The sequence below is a fragment of the Tursiops truncatus genome, chromosome 15, assembly GCF_011762595.2.
Source record: "Tursiops truncatus isolate mTurTru1 chromosome 15, mTurTru1.mat.Y, whole genome shotgun sequence".
Classification (NCBI taxonomy): domain Eukaryota; kingdom Metazoa; phylum Chordata; class Mammalia; order Artiodactyla; family Delphinidae; genus Tursiops; species Tursiops truncatus.
The window spans coordinates 14,352,321-14,359,737 of record NC_047048.1 but is presented as its reverse complement, the minus strand read 5'-3'; the positions used below and the strand labels follow the sequence as shown (position 1 = coordinate 14,359,737).

At 45.8% G+C, this 7,417-nt stretch overlaps 1 protein-coding gene across 3 annotated transcripts in view; it reads left to right on the top strand.

The window, feature by feature from the left end:
- The first annotated feature begins 2,086 nt into the window (after positions 1 to 2,086).
- TMEM248 (transmembrane protein 248) overlaps positions 2,087 to 7,417 on the top strand; it is a 32,128-nt gene continuing 26,797 nt past the window's right edge. Inside the window, exon 1 of one of the 3 annotated variants that reach the window (XM_019921918.3) lies at positions 2,087 to 2,279. The gene's annotated coding sequence lies outside the window, so the exon portion shown is untranslated. Of the gene's footprint in view, positions 2,361 to 2,619; positions 3,134 to 7,417 lie in introns of those variants that run through there. The other 2 variants (XM_004319624.4, XM_019921917.3) reach the window with 2 other exon arrangements.

The window sequence follows — 7,417 nt, the reverse complement described above, 5'->3', positions numbered from 1 at the left end:
TTTCCTTATTTTTTTAAGGCTGAGTAGCATTCCATCGTTTGTATACACATTTTCTTTATTCATTCATTTGTCGGTGGACGTTTAGGTTGTTTCCACATCTCAGCGATTGTGAATAGTACTGCAGTGAACACGGCAGTGCAGATATCTCTTCAGTATCCTGATTCTATTTTTTTAATATGTATACCCAGAAGTGCTGGATTACATGGTGGGTCTCTTTTTAATTCTTTGGAACCACCATACTGTTTTTCATAGCAGCCACCCCGTTTTACACCCGCAGAGTTCCCACTTCAAAGCACTGTTTTATACCAACTCTCCCCAGAGAACTGAGAAGGGAGAGGATGGTAGGCATTGGTGCTTTAGACCTTGGGCTTCAGGAAGATAATGAGATTTGAAGAGTTTTTATTAGAGAAAAGTTGAAGAGGAGAGAATTTTTTAAGTGGGACATGGCTGAAGGTTCTTAGTTATTAGGCAATTAGGATTACAGCATTTCAAGCTGTAATATTTGATTCATGTTTTAAGAGAATTTGTCACTTTCAACCATAAATTTCCAGTCGACCATGGGATGCAGCCTTGAGTTTCTCACAGCCTAAAGCAGGGGTCAGAAAATATGGCCGGCAGCCAAATCTGGCCCACCACCTGCTTTTGCTTTTGTAAATAAAGTTTTATTAGAACACAGCCACTCCCATTCATTCTGTTGCTTTCATGCTGCATGGCAGAGATGAACAGTTACAAGAGAGACCCCACGGCCCGTAAAACCTAGTATAGAGAGAGAGAGAGAGAGAGAGAGAGAGAGAGAGAGAGAGAGAGAGACTGTGGCCTCTCCCATTGTGGAGCACAGGCTCCAGATGCGCAGGCTCAGCGGCCATGGCTCATGGGCCTAGCCGCTCTGCGGCATGTGGGATCTTCCCGGACCGGGGCACGAACCCGTGTCACCTGCATCGGCAGGTGGACTCTCAACGACTGCGCCACCAGGGAAGCCCCTGTTTTATATATAGTAGTGTGTATATGTCGATCCCAATCTCCCAATTTATCCCTCCTCCCCGTTTTTTGTTTTTCTTAGCTATCTAGTAGATATAAAATTAAAATTTTAACTTACACATAAAATATAAACAGTAACTTAAATTCATTAAATAGCTGTGTACCCATGAGACTTTTTAAAATAGGGAACATTTCCCTTACCTTTGAAGTGCCCTGTGTGCCCCTCCCCAATTCCATCATTTTAACACTTAACATGAAGTTTGTGCATCTTTTCTCATGGTGCTTGTCAGAGTTCTACCAATTATGTATGCATCTCTAAACAATATGTCCATGAGATTAGCATGTTTTGGAATTTTATATAATGGAATTATGCTGCAATGAATCCTTTTTTGATTTGCTCCCTGAGGTTGCGCCCCCTTGTGTGTCAGCTGTTTTCAGTTATTTTCACAGCTCTTTTGTATTTGATTATTTATGAATATACCTAAGTCTACGTTTACATTTGACTGTATGGGCGTTTTTTTTTCCCCTCAGTTCTTCGTGTGTACAAATAGTGACGCTATCAACATTATTTGGTTTACTTGTGCATATACGCAAGTGTTTCTCCAGGGTCACACATATTCTCCAGAGATGATGTGTATCTTCAAGTTTACTGGACAATGCCAAATTTATTTTACAAAATTATTTTAAATCATTTTACAAAATTATTTCATAATTTTGATTGTACCAAGCGATACTTTCATCAGCAGTGATTAATACAGGAGCAGAGAAACACACAGACACACACGCACACATCTTGCACTCACACCAGACACTAAACTCGCGCACAGATTCAGAGATCCACGTATGTGCACCAGCCACGGCTTTGTACATGATACACACTGACACACACATCCACAAACGTGCACCACGCACGCACACTCTCACAACATCCCACTCACAAAGACACACAAAATCACGTCCCGCTCTCAACGCCCGCACGCACGCAGCCCACGTACTCACGCGCAAGCCCCCTCACGTGACCCAGCCAGGAGGCGTGGTCTCCGCCACCCGCGACTGAGGAGTCTTGTCCCGGCCGCGCCGCCGTCGGACGCCAGGTGTCGGGGGTTAAGGTGGCGTTGGCGGTGGTGTTTTTTTCTACCCGGAAACTACGACTGCCGGACCCGGACACCAACCCGTGTCGCGGCGGCGCGAGCCCTACTGGCTTCTGGTCTTCGCGTCGGCCCCGCGGAGCCGGACGTTGCCCCCGGCGCGGCGGGGAGGATGGTACCGAGCGGCCCCGGGCCCGCCGCGCGCCGCCGCGAGTGAGCTCCGAGCGGCCGCGGGCGTCCGGCGAGCAGCTGGCCCGGCCGGGCCCGGGGCGCGCCGCTGCCCACCGGGGCGGGGTGAGCCGGGGCGGGCGGCCCGGGGTTGGGGCTCGGCCGCGGCTGACCCGTGGCCGGGAGGGGACGAGCTGGCCGGGTTTCTTCCTCACGTCTCGGGCTCCAGCCCCTGCCCCAGCCGCCGGTGGGAGTTGGCCCGGGTCTGGCCTGCTCTGTGGCCTCGGCCTGGTCGCCCGCCACTGGTGTTTGTCCACTCGCGTCTCCGGAGCCGGAGTTCCCTGGCCGCCCTCAAGATGGTGGGGCTTCTCACGTCTGGAGCAGAGGCCTGGATAATTTGGGTTTGGCACTGGGAACGTGTTGGTAGTTTGCCGTTTTTGAGTTTGGGTTGTGTTTGCGTTACTCCTCCGTTTGCAAAGGATACATATCTCAGAAAGAAGATGGGAGGGAGAGACTTGCGTATGTGCCGACACTTGAAATGAAATAGTGGTATTTTTTGTGTCAAGCTTGCTAAGTTTCCAGAGGTGGGGTGGATTATCATCTTCACTCATATTTTAATAAACTAAATTGTGTGGCGTCAAGATAATGTAGCGGCACGTAGTTGTACTTCCCTTGATAGGCACCACCCGGAATAAATCTACGCCTGTTGTGCTGTTTTGAATTGTGCAAACACCATAACCGGTGGACAGCTGGTGAGGGGGCCTTTGTTGAAAAATCCGACGTCTGTAGTTTAATTCTCAACTAGCAGATGACAGCCTTGGCAGAGTGTTGAATGATGAGCTTCTTTGCGGTCTGCTTGAAAGCAGGAAAGCTCCTGAATTGCTACTTTCCTGTGTCAGGTGAGCCCGCTCTGGGAGGTGGCGGGAGGCAGAACTCCAGGGTTGGTGATGACTGTTGGTTTGTCCCTATAGCCCTCGTTTTGGTCAGCTTGGAATCTGAGCATTTGTATCCCACGTGTAGATGAATGCTCCATCAGTGCTTGCTGGTGTGCGCACCTTCCTGCTGCCTCATTTCATTTCAGGATTCTCAAAGGATATGGACCTGTTGTGCAGTCATACTTCATGACTCCAAGCCTATTTACTCTCTGGGAGTAAGGAGGCAGTGGGTTGACTTACTAGTAAAGGTCCGGGAAGAATTTCTGTGACCTAATTGAGATGGACTGGAATCATGGCTGCCACTGGCCTCTGGGTACTAAGGTCACAGATGCTGATTGAGCGCACCTGCTTTTTGGGGCCATAGCTGTAGCTACTGCAGGGAAGTGAGACACACGTAAGTGCAAATACAGTTTCTGCCCGCAGGGAACTTAATTAGAGAAGGCAGTAGGCTGTAAGATGTGGCAGGACTTAAGTGTCATATGGAGGTACCAGCTATTAAGGATTTTCTTCTGATTAGGATCAGAAAAGGCTTCATAAAGGAAGTAACTTTTGAGGTGGACCTCGAAGGATTGGGAGGATTTGGGTCATTCAGAATTAGCTGGGAAGTGAAAAAGCTCGGGCCAGTTGGTGGAAGGGCACTTAGGAACTGGGCAGTAGATGCCTGGAAGTATTGACAGAGGCAGCTGGTTAAGGGTTAAGTGCTTTTCTAAGACAGAAAACACGTGCTACCTAATCTGGCTTCTGGTGGATTTCTGGGTTCTAGAGAATTGTTTTCATTTGGTGAGTTTGTCTTGTTCTGTTAAACAGCCAGTGACACAAAGCAGTGCTTAACTTACTTTAAAGACAATGAAAAAGAGGCTGATTGTAATTCCTGTCTGGTGTTAACAATCAGGAAATTAAATTTGCTGTGTGCAATTTGTTTCAGTGCCTGTGTTTAGTGTGCAGGAGCGCAGCTCTAGTACCATCTCTGCTCCTCTGGCTGCAGCCAAGTGTCAAATGGCAGGCTCTTAGCCGTCTCCTGAGGGTTTTTAATGACATCTAGTTCGCTTCACAGAGATGCTGTTTGTTTCTATTACTCAGTTGTTGAAGAACCTTTGAAGCTGTTAAAACGGGATGCCATGTAATCACTCTGGAACATTATGATTAGTCCTAGGACCACACTGGCCTCAACTCTAGCTTTTCTCTAAACGTGGTCAGGACCGTGTTAACTTTTCCGTGCTTCTTTTTGACTCTTCTTCCCTCTCTACCCACTGCTCTGTCTCCTCCTTGTTATAGACAAATGTCTGAGAAAGGGTGGTCCTAATAGGCATGGCAGATCTATGGGATGTTTTTGTCAAATAATATTGCCATGTAAGAGGGCTTTAGAATTAAAAATTTTTTTTCACCACGACATTCCAATTAAAATGAAAAAAGAAATGGAGGAAAGATGGGGTTTTTAGCAAATGGAATTTCCGTGGAGTTCTTCTGATAAACATAGAAATCCTTAAATTATCTTTTCCATACAGAAAATAAATTTGACCAGAGGTCTACAGCTCGTTCTGTGTATAATTATATACCTAAGTGTAGTCCTGGGGACTATAGAACAATGTTTGGTGATGATAGTTTGCCAAGCGCTGTCATTTGTCATTTGGACTTTTGTGCTGTTTGTTTAAAAATGCTGTTTTCAGAACATCTCCCAGTCTTTACACTGAGTTTGGATGTTATAGTTTCATATTGAGCTTTTAGTGTTCGTTTAATCTTGTCATCACTCATGATTTGTTTTCTTAAGTATCTGTTAATTAAACCCCAGATCATTACATCTTAATATGGGGATACTTTTAATTTGGTTTTTAAGTAGGTCAGCAATTTAAAAAAAATTGACAAAAAAGAGATAAATTTCTTTCAATTTCGGGACTAAGATGAACTTATTTGTTAAAAGGAGAGAGGGAGCATGTTGGAAGTTCCCGCGATTTTATATCATGATTTTGAAAATGGAGCGATGTATTAATTAGTTGTAAGTGAGTAGAAATACAGCCAAAGTCTGAATTTTGGAAATAAGTCCAAATTTCATGGAAATGAGTCCGTGAAATTATTATCTGCTCATGTTGTTCCTTTTCCTCTCGTCTTTGAGTACCGATGTTGCCTAAAATGCACGTTTAGCAACTAAAACTTTATGCTTTCTGTCATAATTTCTCTTCTGATCATTTAAACTTGTTGAGTGAAACAAGTTTTTGAAAGTCTCTCTGCACTGTGAGTTGTATTCGATTAACAAACAAGAAACCATTGGCAGGAAATTCCACTTGTCTTTGCTTTATACCCTGATGAGGGTGCTGAGGTGGGAGTTGCCTTACTGAAGAGATGGGAAATAAGGTAACCTCAGTAAAATCCATTTTAGTTGTGCTTCTATTGAAGTCGGTGGCTAAAATACACTGTCCATGGCATGTGAATCTTTTTTTCCTGTCTGGCATTGGACTTGAAACCTACTTATCAGTCCTGGTATTGTGATTGATGGCCCAGCTTGGGGTCAGATGAATTAAGTCAGAGTCTTAATTACTTACTGCCACTTTTTTGTAGTATAACCTTGTATAAATTACTTAACCTCTTTTGACTCAGTTTCCTCTTCGGTAAAATGAGGATAGTAATATCTACTTAGTGTTGTGAGGATTAGAACATATGACGTATGTAAAGCACTTGGCATGGGGCCTGGCCCACAGCACATTTTAAATGGTGGCTATTAAAAATGATACTCTTTTCTTAGCCCCTAATGAGAGAGGTTTCTGCTTACATCATTATTGATATTTTAATTACAAAATTGTATGGATGCTTTTCAGTGTTTATCTCATTTGATGGGGTCGACTCTTTATTTAGACTAATAACGTTTACTGGGAGGCAGTAGAGCACTTAGTGGTTAATGCACGGGCTCTGGAGGCCAACTGCATTTGAATCCAGGTTCGCTTAGGACCTTGGGCAGCTTAGGTAACTTCCTTATGCCTGAATTTGCTCATCTCTAAAATGCAGATGTTGTGAGGACCATATGAAACATGTGCAGAACTCTTAGAACAGCGTGCCTCGTTCACAAAAGTGGGCGGTAATGTAAGACATTACTGGTAAGCACCTTCCCGGTGCCAGGCCCTGCCCGAGGTAGGAGGGTGCAGAAACGGTGTCACGGAGATGAGAGGGCATGGGAGCAGGACACATTTGGGGTTCAGTTTGGCTGAAGGAGGCCGTGGGCTGGAGCAAAAGCTGCTGTTGAGAGACACTGCAGCGATGGGCGTGACAGGGCTGGTGATGGCTAACTGTTCAGTTGTAGGAGAGAGAGTCCAGAATGGGTGCCAGGGGTCCCTGGGTAGAAAGCTCTGTTTTTCTTTATAAGGAGGAGCTGATTTGGGGATATTGGATGAGTTTTGGCCTTGATGGTTCAGGAGCCTGTGGGTCATCTGCGTGGAGTGTTGGGTAGGTAGATGTTTCCATCTGGAGTGAGGGGGTAGGTGAAATTGACAGGAAGCTGAGAATGAGTGTGTCCACCTTGAGCAGAGGCCCAGCCGGAGCCCACGGGGAGCCCCAACTTTTGAAGAATAGTGAGAAGGAAATGTGGCCAGACAAGTGAGAGGGTGGCCAGGAGAGTGAGGTCCCGGAAGCCAGAAGGTGGTGTGGCCCTCGGTGTGACCCATACTTTGGCTTTAGCATTGAGACCTTAGTGGAGACTTGAAGTTCTCTTTTGACTTTGTTGCTCCGCGTTTGCCTCTTTGAGGGTCTTTTCCATCTACATTCGCTGTGTGGTGGGGGAGGGGGGGTGGTTTCTCCTCAGTGCTGGATAGTTGGGTGTTGAGATCGCCCAGGGTCTCTCTGATACCAGCCCGTGTCCTCATCTCTGCTGAGTCTTGGATAATCCGGCATCGCATCCATTAGCGTTCTTTATTAGGCTCAGAGTTTACAGTCCCAGCCTTAAAGCCCTTTGAATATCTCAAACATCACAGGACATTTGAGAAATGCTACTTTAATTCTTACATTCAAAATGGGCCTCTCCCACATCAAGGTGAGTTCCTGCTATTCTCTCTTAGCACAAGACCAGTGTATTTCCTGCAGTGGGTATTAGAGGAAGCTTGCCTCTCTCATCCTCCCCTCTCAGTCCCCCTGTGGTGTTCTTCTACCACTTCTCTGACTCCTAGTCTCTTCAGAACTTTGAAAAGGGCATGACTTTATAGGAGAGCTTTAAGGAATTTCTCATTTAGCCTAAGGTGGAAAATCCAGTTTAATAAGATGAATGGT